Source organism: Chiroxiphia lanceolata, chromosome 14, assembly GCF_009829145.1.
Source record: "Chiroxiphia lanceolata isolate bChiLan1 chromosome 14, bChiLan1.pri, whole genome shotgun sequence".
NCBI lineage: Eukaryota > Metazoa > Chordata > Aves > Passeriformes > Pipridae > Chiroxiphia > Chiroxiphia lanceolata.
In genome coordinates, this window is record NC_045650.1 from 16,805,308 (window position 1) to 16,818,433 (window position 13,126).

Genomic DNA, 13,126 nt, shown 5'->3' on the forward strand with positions numbered 1-13,126 from the left:
TGGCCCAGATCGATTAAACACATTTTATTTGGAAGAGGTGTCACAGTGTCTCTCCTTTCCCAGCCTAACAGAACAGTTGGCAACCTTTCCAGTGACATAAAGAGATCTTTTGAAACCCACACGCCTACATAAGCTCCGAACATCTTTGATTTAAAGGAACCATGTTATAAAAGAGAAGAGGGTGCATGAGGTTTCATAATATTTTCCCTCTGATTCTTCTTACTCCAAAACAATTCCATCTACAAATACATTTTGATAACTTACACATTTTCATATTATCTCAAGCAGAGGGGAACTGGTATTTTTATGACCTGGGATTTGCTTGTTGGCACTTGCATTGCTGGGGAAATGCTCATTAGAACTCCAGTCAACACATTCCACTCTTTCCCAGCCTAAAGTCATCAAAGTTTAACACAGAGGCACATTTCCCAGAAACACTATTATGTCCAAAAATCTAATTTAAATTAAAAATAAAAGAGCTGGATTCAAAAATTCATGTTAAAGAAACCTCAGCATGAAATGATAGCAAATAAGAAAAGTAATTTACTAAAATTAGCTAATACCCTGTATGCATTCGTGTTCAGTGGCTGATTTTACAAGTAGAAAAGTGCTCACAGAAAGGGAATCATAAGTACAATGCAAAGTAACCATGCCCCACGGAGACTGAGTAAAAACAGAAGGATTATTTTGTGTGTGGGCCCAAAACCATCATCCAGGGACAGTTCCAGCTGACTTCAAAGTGTTTCATATTCAAGCAGTGGAAAGTATGCCTGTATCTATTATATTATGTGTGTCTTTTTGTCTGGCTGTGTCCTGGAGTGCTCTGCAGAGTGGCTGGAGAGAGTAAATTGGGGGAGTTAAAAATTAACATTAGAGGGACAAAAAGAATTAAGAACTGTGGACAAAGGAGAAGGCAAGGATATGTTTAGGAAGGGGTTAGAGAATCAATGAGGTAGAAAGAAAGAGGGAGACTACTTTCAGCCAGTATGTGTCAAGACGGAATGAACTAAGCAGTAAGAGATCTTATGAGGCAAAGCAGAAAGAATGATGCAGAAAACACAGAATTAAAAGGAGGATATAGATTAAGGCAGACCCTGAGAGAAACAGGAGAATCACCTTAGAGGATTTTGGAAACAAAATGGTAAAATTGAGTGGGGATTGGTATTTGTCCGAAGCTTTGTCTTAAAAGAACTGCTCTTAAGAAGCACCTTCTTTAAACAGACCAAGGCCACATTCTGATCTAATTTTCACTTCCTCTCATGTGTAATTTCCACTGAATCTCATGCAATTCTATGCTTACAAAATATCAAAAATGGATCTGAAGGCTGTATGAAGCCACCAGAAATATTTTGAACTTTTAAAATTGAGACTGCAATTAAATGTTTATTTGTTTCTCAAGGAAAAGGAAACAAAATGTCTAACAATTTTGTTGATATTCTAATAGAAATGAGTACAAAAGGCAGAAGTAAAGCAATCTCTCTCAGGTAAGCCTTTCATTGAACTATGTTCATTTCTGAAGCCTTCGTATTCTGTCAATTCAGATTATTTTTTTAAGCATTTCTATATAAAAATAACATTGAGTAGAAAACCCAATGCCTGCATTACCAAGCAAATGATTAAGGGCCAAGGTAAAAGCGAACTCTTCCCAAGTTTGTTTCTCAAGTACCCTTAGGTTTGCACCCTTAGGAGGCAGGATGGAGCCCAGGGTGTGGGAGAAGTCAGTTTAAGAGCAGGGTGGTAAGTTCTGTCACTCTCAGGTTCTTGTCCTCTAACTATCCTTCACTTCAGGGTTTGCAACAGCCCTCTTGCCTCATAGAAAAATATGGATCTCAATAGCACAACCAGTTCCTCCCACCAGTACAAATATGACCTTTAAACCCACATATTAACTGTGTGCCCACAAGCTTTACAGTTAAAGAGATGCAGCACTTGTTTCATCTGACACAACGCATTCAGCAAAGTACAACAGTGTAGGCACATCTGTATATTTGCATACTAGGAAAGTCTAAAAATACTTGTATAAAAGACAAAAGGTGACTTTTGAACACATGACCCAGTCCTAGCTTCAATTATATGTTTCAGCATAAAGTATTATGATTTTGGTTTTAGCTACATGTGCGTGACTACCTAATTACAAGGCAATGCTTTTAAATGAAGGGTCTTGATTCTAGCATTAACAAAGGGGTAAATGAGGACTACCACTGTTAACTAGAATGGAACTGAGCTGGTGCAAAAGTTTGTTGAAATAAGAATCTTGCTCAAAGTTTTTGTCTGTTTGTCCGTATCTGGAAGAGAAATGTGGTAAATTCCAGGTTGGCAATCTCAAACTGGCTTTTGGGATTTACACCATTAATCTAAAACTATGATGCTTGACTGCAAGGAACAAATGATGACGGTGTAGTTAGGCCTCAGTCTGTTACATGGACTCAGAACCACATGTGTTCCTTTATACCGAGTTTCTCTGAAGTTTGTTCTAAGAAGGGAACAGAAACAAATTTTGCATTGTAATGAGTGAACTGCATTTCTCGGGTGTTTGCTAAAAAGTACATCAAGTGCAGACAGGTGAATACATTTGTAACTTGCACAGTGTTCATAGAATACAGAGAAGAGCTTCTGAAGGAAGAGAAGTACCCTCACCAGTGGGAGCTAATGAAGTAGAATATACACTGAATGGACATAAAATTGTCCCTTCTTCTCTCAGCTGATGCTGTCTTTAAGTTGCACAACCAGATCTGTACAGAACTATTTGATTAAGTTCATAAGATTTGTGTGTTAAATGATTCATTAGTTTAAAACATTGAAAATAATCATATTACTCAGCTAGTGTCTAATAACTTAGACATCTGAATGTCAGTTTTTTTATCTCACAACCTCTTATCTAAGGAATATTGTATGTATTCTTCAGATGGACATCTAACTGTCTAATCCAAGAGAGGATGTCAGCATAACCATAAATGCAAAGCATCTTTTTTCCTGAGACTCTGACAAAATAAAGCATATTGCAAATATTTAAATAAACAGTTGGGTTGGGTTTTTTTTCCCATGTGTTTTATCTTTTCACTTTCATCTGTAAGGCAACCACTTTTGACTGTGGCATATCTGAAATTCCTTTATTATTTATGAACATCAGTGAGCTGAGAGTATCTCTCAGGAGGGAGGGAGAGAATCAGTAGTTTAACATTTGAAGTACATCTTTCACATTCAAGATTGCAGTGGATGACTCACAGTGGGTGAATCACGTGGTTAATGTCTGGCAGTCTGGAGCATTTTTTATTACCTGAGTTCTCATGAGAATGTGGGAGGCAGCATTATGCACCAGGGCCACCCAAAACATGCACCTAGCCTTTAGACCATGAATTTTCCTTTAAGAGAACTAAAAGCTGGGTGCTGCATGTGATCCCAGGTCTGCACTAGTTCTGCTGCAAGGGGTTTATGGCAAAAATCTGGAAACGCTCTTTAGGGACAACTGGCTCCTTTCACTTTGCCTGTGTGTCAGTTCTGAAACATCGCTGGATTTATTTTTTTGGTTGTCACTCTGAATTGGCAGCCTTAAAGATCTATTCAGACATGTTACTTGGAGATTTCAAGATAAAAAGCACGGGCCTACTGCAAAGCCTGCTAAAGTCAGCACAAAGCTTTCCATTAATGTCAGTGGACTTCAGATCAGAACTTAAAAATATTATTCTTTCTTACCTTTTCTTTTTATTAAAGAGCTTTTTCAAGCCAAACACTTTGGTTTGTGCTTAATTTTGAGTATCTATAAGTCTTTAAACTCCCACAGCTTGAACTCATTGTGCTTAGTATAGCATTCATTCATTTCTGTTCCATGATTTAGTGAACTACTAGAGTTGTATTTGAAAGGGATGGTTTGAAGTAGCTCTCTGTGTATAAGCATGCATTTGTGCATATACTAATAGACTTACAGATCAAGCACCACTTTTTGAGCTTCTTATGAATTTTCTCAGTAGCAGGATTATGGAAGTGTTGACTCCTGAGATTATTGGCAGGAAAGGGAGATTAGATAAAATTCAAAAATCATTTAAGGAGATTTAAATGTAAATGTCCATAGAGGAGTATATTGTTTGTCACTGAAAAGAAGTAAAAACAGGTTTCATTTTAAATAAGAAGTAAAGTTATAAAGCGTATTCTAAGAGCTTGTTCTTAACAACTAAAAAGTAAGAAAATTACATTTTGATGGTTTAGCTTTTTTTTCCCCTGATGATTGTGATGAATGAAGTTGCTGTTTAAACAAGATATGCTTAATAAAAGTTTTTGTCAGGATGGATTGATGTTAATGGCATCGGTGTCATCGTTTTTCTAGATGAACAAAACTTTCTGACAGAGGAAAAATGTTTACAAGGTTTCATTAGGAAGTCATGCATGGAGTTTTTCAAAGTCTAGACATATTTTGATGCTGAATATATAATGACATAAGTGTGGTGTGGTTATAGGCTGTTCTTTAATGGTAGTTCAGCTTTATAATGAACTTTTAGATTTTTGTAGTTAATCTAGTATTTTAATAGAGTGTTTATTCATGAAGACAAGTGAATACTGTGAAAGTGGTACATAGTATTACTACATTGCCAATATCTCTAATTAGAATAGAGGATAATTTAACAGTCAGAAGTATATTCTTATCTGTGCATGGTAAATGTCATGATATCCCTCCAACTGACAGGAAAACTGATGCACATATTTGTGATGTATCCAGAGTAAATCAGAGGCAGAGCTCTCAACAGCTAGCAGAAATATTTCCAGAAGCATATTTCCAGAATATATTTCTATATATTCTAACAAAAACAGAGCAATATCTTCACAGTTCATATCCATAGTTAAAACATGTAGGCAAGACGTATGAACCAATTTCCCCAAAATGACTGCCACAGTTCAGTAAAAATATTGTTTTCTGATTTAAATAGATGTGTTCATGTAATACCAGAAGGCATTCTTTACACTGACTGCCTGGGAAATTGTCAAATGTTTTGAGTAACTTCTTTGAGCATAAATCCCCTGTCAGTAATATAACTGGCTACAGTTGTACCTCAAGCTAATAGCACTCTTGCCCACAAATGGACTGAATGAAAAATATATTAGAGGCCATTATAAAGTCCAACTTTTAATTTAGTTTCTTTGGATGGCTCGTGATAATTTGAAGTCTTTAAATCAAAAGTAGATAGCATTCTAAAAGACATTATAGCTCAACAATTATGAGCACAAAGTAAGAACTCCTGGGCGATGTTCTTTGGCCTGTGGGAGGCATGAAGTTGGAGTAGATGATGGTAATTGCTCCTTTAGCTGCCACATCTATGAATCTAAAGTACCTTTTCCACAGTCCTGAGGGGAGGGAAGAATAGATGGTCATCAAGGAACAGTGGTTTCTGTTAATGCAGCCTTCCAGCTACCATTTCTGACAGCAGCTCTCTGTACAGACATCACCATTCTGCTCTTTTCCATCAAGCATGGAAGTGATTAAAAACTTTTAGAAATACTTGTATAAGGTGATATTCAAGATATTGACTTTAGCTAAATGATAGTTAGGGTAAGTTACACCTCAATATCATTCAATCTTTTCATTTTACAACTCATCCTAAAAGTCATTTTGCTAAAGGAAGCAGACCTATTACTGCTGGTGATTTATTCAAAGGAGCTCATTCTGGTTCCCTTGGGGCTGTCTCCAGGTGCTTAAGGCATATTTCCCTAACCAATTTCATACTCTGTGAAATCTTTTCTCTCTCTTTACCTCTCTTATCAGGAAAGGATCAGATTTTCTCACCTTGAAACAAGCTTGTTCTACCCTTTTGAGCAATCATGGGAGAGAGAGGCATCATTTAGATATTCTTACAGGTAATCAGGAAGGTAATTGCTAGATTAGCTGCCACTGCAGAGTTCTCTTCAAATGCAATCTTACTTCAAAAACAAGGGACTCCCTGACCTCTGCAAAATTAATAATGTCTAAAATCCACTTAGAAACTCCTCAGTCTTCATGTGGGGGTTTCTCAGATTTCAGCCTTTCTAGAAAAACAGGTAATATTCAAAATCTTTCCTCCCACTCATTCTTCAGTCTTTGGAGCTGAGTGTGAAAGCATCTTGAATTCATCCATTTCAGTCCTACCTGAATTCCTGCCTCTGGTTTCTGCACTGCAGTGCACATCTTAACCTTTACTTCTTGAATTTCTCACTTTACTGCAGATCAAATATCCCAATAAATGTGCCATTGAAGAGCATAATTAATGTAGGTGATGGAGCTGTGACTGTTGCAACCACACAAAGTTCTAGACAGCAACTCTGCTGTAGAGCTTCACTGGATGTTTTCTGTGCTGCTGCTGGGGAATTCATCTTCTATTGAACATGAATACAGTAATGAGGTCTATGCCCACATTTCTAAATCTTACTTGAGTGCAAAACTTTTTTTTTTTTGATACTTAATTTGTGATTATAGATTTATCCATTCTGGTTTATTTTTCTCCCCTTCCCCTTCTGTGTCCCTTACTCAAAAAAAAATCCCACAAGAAATTTTGTATTTATCCCAAATTTCTTTCTGCTCCATTGAAAACTCTTCCATGTGGCATCCTATAGTACGTTCTATATCCCTTTGGGCAGTAATTCCTTTTCAATTCCCTGGTGTTCTGGAGAGAGCTTCATTCCTTGGGTCACCTTGGAGGGTTTCCCAATGGGGATAACCATTGTGCTCAGGTGTCCTTCATTCCTCACTGACCATGTTACTCGGGTTTCTCCACCTGATGCCAATTCTGTGACCTGTGCAGGGTCTTTGTGTTTAATATGATTAACCTGTAGTGGGATAACCCAACATCAGCAAATTTAATTTAGTATTCTAGGCAAAGTTGGGGAGGAGGGCAGGGCCGTGGGATGTGGCATTAGCAATGATGGTGAAGGAGGAAGGGAGTAAGCAGTGGAGGAGGTTTATTGTGTAGCAGGGAAGCAGTATGGATGTTTTTTTCTCATCCTGTAGCAACAGGAACTGAGGCAACTGCCAAGAGGCACCTAATGTCCCCTTCTGGCAGCACAAGCAGAAAGACAAGAAGTTCACAGCTTGATTCCTTGCTTTTGGCAGCTCAAAAATGATAAATACAACAGGAGTGCTCTGGAAAACAGCCTGATGAAAAGGAATAATTAGACATCATTTACCCGTGGCAGACAGAGGAGGTATGTACTTATAGGCTTACAGCACTTTCCATACTGCATTGCTTTATTAACTCTTTGTTCCTACTGGAAAGTTTAAATTGGCTTTGAATATGCTTGGGTACCACCGTGAGAAAACAGTTGTTCTGTAGTTCAGTCAAGTGGGCTTGAATAACTGCTCAGTTAATAGTTTGGAAACGTGCTAGCAGGTTTTGAATTGTTTGTTGTTCTCTTTTGGTGATGCACAAATAGCTTGAGCTCTTTGAGGGAAGTATGATGAACCTATCAGCTGTGGCAGTAAAATGCTGGAGATTCAGTCCTTGCCTTGTTCCTTCAGCTGGGAAGATAAGAAAAATCTCTTTTGCCAGGAGATAAGTGAAGAGGTGCGAATGGGTGACTGCTCAGTTGACAAGTGAAATTCAGTGGAGGATCTGCTCTGTCAGTAGCTGAGGAAATGGCTGTGGCAGTTTGTCCTCTCAGTGATTTGTTGCTGCCCTCCATTGCATCCTGCACAGTAAGCAGCAGGAGCACTCCTTGCCAGAGAGTAAAGTAAGTTAAAGCTTACCTTCAGCTGCCAAGGAAAGCTGTTAAATTAGCCTTGCTGGTTCTAAACTGCAGTAGCTGAGGAGCATTATTCTGAGCCATTCTCCTGACTCAGCTGAAGGCAGCAGCGTGCTGGTGAGAAGGTTGGAGCTTTTTAGATCAGGGTGGAATGGAACCTTCATCTCACCAAATACAGGCCAGTGGAAGACAAACACTTCCTTCAGATGTGTCTCACCTGCAAATAATAGCCTCTCTGAATTTTTTTTCCTCTGGAAGACTAGTGGGATTTACACTCTGTTACGCTTTATGACTCATGGCATTTAACACGGCCTAAAGAAAATAATGTGACTTATATATTCAAATAAATATCATTTATTGATTAGCAAAATTAGAAACAAAACTACCGAAACACAGAAGGGGAAGAAAAAACAAGTAATTTAGAACTTGTTTTTTGTCTAAATATAGATTTGATAATTGCTTGTTTTCCTTAGCCACTTCTGTATCCTAGTTATCCCGGAAGAAAAAACAAATCACCGTAGCTGCATTTTTTTCCGACCTCCCTGTGGTAAAATGGCAGTCTACCAACAACTGTCAACTTGCAAATAAAGGTGAACAAGTAGTTCTTCAGCTGTCAGGCAACTGATTTCAGGATGTTAAGTAAGCCTTGGGGAGATGCTGGGATGCCTTGTTTAGAAATGGAGGAAGCACTACAGACAGCAAAAAAGTCTCTCTGGGATTTACACCTACTGTTTAGGGGGCTCTATCTCCTGCATCATTCCCTAAAGGAATCATATGAAGCAGTAAACTCATAGGGTCCATCTAAGGCAGAGAAATCAGCACCTCTCAAAGGACACTACAGCATGGAAGGCTGGTTTATATGCCTCTTTCTGCCTTTTTTTCTGGGATTTGGGTCTCAACGTCAGTTTAGCACTAACATGAATTTTCTCAATATCACTCAAGCTGTACTGCAGGTGTTGGGGTTTGGGGACCCAACAGACATAGGCAGTACATCTATGTGAATGGTATTCACATTTCTTGGTTGACATTTTGCTGGTTCTTGCTTAGCTTGACTCTGGAGTAGCCAACTCATTCTCCTGGCAAGCCAACTAAGGCATCAGAGTGCAGCTGCTTTCAATATGTGGCTGCAGGAGGTTCACCCTGTGCTGCCCAAGGAAACCACATCCACATATCAGTAACCAAAACATGCAGCTGGAGTCCATGCCCAGCCTTGGAGCTGGAGCTGATCAGTGCAAGAGCCAAATGCTGCCAAGCACACCTGGTGAATGTGTGTGCACAGGAGGATCAGTGGGCCCAGATGGACAGCCCTTTCTCACAGAATTATGCTGGAAAGCTTTTCTTCATAGTACATCAATAGTGACAAACTCGTGAACATTGCACTAAAAATCCCAGGAGCCCTTGTAAAATCTCTTCAGGGAATCAAATGCTGATTTTATTTATTTTTTTGGGTTTTTTTTTTCCTTAGGATGTGTTCTTCCTTTTCTCACTTATGCAAAAAGAATAATGTCCATAGCACTGGCACCACTTGCAGTAAATTACTATTGATTTTATCAAATCACTCAGTTGCATACCAGTGCTCAAGCAGCTATGGGGGCATTTATTGCTTCCTATCAAATACTCTGCATTGATGAGCATGGTGTGCTGGGAATGGTGCTATTTACATTGTGGAAGAAAATCACTCTGAAAATATAGCCAGTTTGTTAATTGCTAAAATGTTTTCCTTGCTGGCAATTGGTTCATTCCTCTCTCCACACCCAAATATGAGAATTTACTGACAGACTCTTTCGACAAGGAGGGAGGTAGGAAATAGTAATGAAAAGAATAGATAGGTTGTCACTATAAAAAAGAAAATTAGTCTTTCAGAATGCTATGGAAGAACTTCACACATTTATCTCTAGTTGATGTCTCTGAACCATCAATGTATTCTACTCCCTAGTTTATAGCCTCATCTAAAGATATTTTTCTGTCTTTCTCTTTGTGTATTAAAAAGAACATTGTGTGTGTAGGGGAAGCTCAATATAGTACTTGGATTGCACTTACTGCACTTAGAAGTGATTTAATTCTAATAATCTGAAATGACAAGTACTGTATGGGTTTTCTCTTGGCATTAATAGGATCAAATCAGAAGTGAGATATATACTGACAGAGAGGCAGGAATTAAGGATCATAAAAATAACATTTGAAATGGTTCTTAAATTGAAATAAAGCTCAAAAAAAAAAGTGCAAGGAAAAAAAAAAAATCTAAGCAGTGGGAACAAAGGAAATGTACTGTTCACTAAAAGAACTAAGGGTAGGAACAGGTGAAATAAAAATGGCAGAGAGAACCAGTGCCTGCTAAACATGAAAGGCCTATATGCTGCTAAAACTGTATCATGCTGTATAGTTTGGAAACTTAGATAATGCATTTTGCTCTCACAAAAAAGATCTGAATAAATCAGTGGAGACTGAATGAACTTAAACAGCAGCAGCATTATTCCTTCATCCATACAGAGACTCTACAGAGGGCTGTAGGATGAAAGAGATGTAAAAAAACATACAGATGGATGCAGATTAAATTTGGAATACAATCAGATCATCTTTTATGTTCGAACATTTTAATAATATCCCGTGTTTTAGTTCAGATATAGCATCTGACAATAGACATGATGCTAATCCCTTGTAATGAAAAGAAAATTATTCAGCTGTTTTGCTTACTGGGAACTATTGCATCCTTTTTGTTGCATCTTACCTCTTCCCAGTTCAGCAAATTCATGATAGAGCTGCTAAATATACATAATTAAAGTTCACTTAGACTCAAAAGTAGTTCTGGATCACCTTTGAAAGTGGTATTTTTTCACCTATTAGTTGTTCTAGGCCTGTTCCAACAGCAAATATGAAAGAATTCAAACAGGCATTGATTCAGGGTCGCTGCCTGAAAATTCCCTCAGTATCTACATCTCTCTCCATTACCACAGTCAGGTCAATTTTCTCTCAGTGTAGAAAGATAAATTAGTATATCAATATAGCAAATATCAGTTTAAAAACTCCCATTGCTGCATTTCAGTGCCATGTAGAATAATCAATACAGAATTGCTCCCTCTCCAGTGCCTGTATTCCTTCTGGATTTCATCTGTAAGTCAGGAGTCCTTTTTGTACTGTGATTCTGGAAAAAGATTTTCTTCAGGCTTGGGAAGAGCAAAGACATACCAGGAAGAACTTGTGTTTCTCTTCTCTAATCATGCAAAATTCTATCTCAATTACTTTTTGTTGATTTTTGGATCCTTCCTTTTTCCAGATCGTTTTTAGTAAGTCCATACAGCACTCTCTGCATTTCTGTTCACTGCCTTTTTGGAGAAATTTTAAGTTACAGTACTAAATAATATGCAGCTCAGCACTAAATAAAAAAATTATTAACGTACTGTTTCAGTCTAGATATTAAAATTAATTTTATTCTGTTTATTTATTAATTCAGACCTTCAGCAGTATGTTAGAATGGATTAATACAAAAAAGACCCAAATGAAACAAACCAAGCCAAAACCCAAACCAATCACACAACTCGAACAAACAACTAAAAACCCAAACAAAAAACTAACTAAACAAACCAAAAAAGCAAACCACCACAAAACAGGTCATAAACAGAAAAAATCATATTAACTAGCAGTGGAGTGGAACTAGTCTGAGTACTTTCCCTTTGAGATGATCTTCTGTTCAAGTAGTACAATATTTTTCTTCCTATGAAAACGTGACTATTTCAAGCACTTAAATCCTCCTGGTATTAGTCACATCACAAACCAGTTGGTCACATGTAACTCTGAAAACTGCCATAGGAGTTACACTCTTAAGTCCCCCTGTATCAGTTAATGTGATACAGAGTGTATGCAGACATCAAACAGCATGAAAGCAGCAACAGCTTTTCCCAGAGTTATTGAGGTTGATTGTTAATCTTTGCTCCTAAAAAAAAAATACAAAAAAATTAAAAAAGTATTTGCTGCAATCCAGTCAAAAAAACACTTTAAATTTGAAAAAATAGGATTTACATGGCACTGTTGGATGCAAGAACCCTAGAGAAGGCATTACAGAATTATTCAGGTCGTGTGCATTTTGATGTTCTATATTTGGGGTTTTTATCTGACATCCAGTCTGCCCAGTGCCACAAAGTTGGTGTCTGCTGTTAAATATGGGATGACAATACTCAAGAGAGGTACCTCTATCTAGACTTGTCACTTCTGAGATAAACCCCACAGTGTAGGGGATTCAGGTTTTCTGAGACTAAAATGAGAAATACACAGTAGTTATTTGGGGTTTTTTACATTTTTTCATATTTTTACATAATTTTACATGCCCATCTCAGCATCCTGATCTGTAAGTCCTCAAGCTGAAGGCCTCATTTTCATACCTTGTAACCTCAAAATTCTCATCAAATTCTGTGAAATCAGAAGGCAGGCACTTGACCTTGACAATCAGGCCTTAATTCAGACTCTCGGATACAGAAATTAAACATTAACACACAAAAATTACTAAGATTTGGAGCAAGGCATTTTTCCAGAAAGTTTATTCAAGTTCTCAGAATATTTATACACTGGAACCTATTCTTGAATGTTCTGAGGATTAGCCTGCAATTTTGGCACTTCTCCAGCTTTTTGTGTACCCTTTCTCTAGTTGCAATTAACCCTTTATTTCTTCATGTTGTCTTTCATCCCTACACCAGCAATCCTTATTTGGCTTTCTTTTGCACCTCTGTGTAATTTGTCTTCTCAGAGGAAAATGGAAAGGTGTTGAAAATTACACAGGAAATTCTATTTTCCTGACACAATTGCCTGGATGTCATCTTGAATATGTCAGTGACTGGAGGCCAGAATGTCAAAGGTGTAAATGAGAGGGTAGGCATAAATATCCCAAGAGCTTTAGAAGGCAAGTCCTGGAAATTATGCTTTTAGTAATGTTTGGTGTTTAACTCCAATGTGATATTGCAAAAGATGCTGCTTAAAGTTTAACAAAGTTGCATTGTTGGGAAAATAGGCTAATGTCAAAAGAAATATTTTGGGATATGAAGAAAATCCATACATATTTTCCACCTTGGCTAAAGCAATGTTTCTAGACTGTCAAACACTTTCCACTTCAAAAAGATACAGCCAGATAGTCCAGAATCTAGAATTAAGTTAGTTAGTTAATTTAGTTAGTTAGTTGACAATATAAACTGTTGATGAAACATTGGTTTGCTTTTATAGAGAAAAAAAACTTACAGAAGATGGGAGATTTTTCTGTAGGAGGCTACAGGAGCTGTATGAGAACACTGCTTTTCATGTCCATTACAAGAGCTCAATTTCAGCAGCAAGGGATTTTGTGTTAATAAGAAAGATTTCTGATTTCTGATTATTAGGGCTGGAATTAGAGACTGGAATCTGCACCATTGATCTGAAACAAAAAAAAAAATAAAACAACAAA

At 37.6% G+C, this 13,126-nt stretch overlaps 1 protein-coding gene across 3 annotated transcripts in view; it reads left to right on the forward strand.

Moving 5' to 3' along the window:
• Window positions 1–13,126, forward strand: part of SLITRK4 (SLIT and NTRK like family member 4) — a 120,538-nt gene that overhangs the window by 47,370 nt on the left and 60,042 nt on the right. Inside the window, exon 4 of one of the 3 annotated variants that reach the window (XR_004359639.1) lies at window positions 7,073–7,143. The exons of the other annotated variants lie outside the window; for them this stretch is intronic. The gene's annotated coding sequence lies outside the window, so the exon portion shown is untranslated. Of the gene's footprint in view, window positions 1–7,072; window positions 7,144–13,126 lie in introns of those variants that run through there. 3 annotated transcript variants of the gene reach the window in all.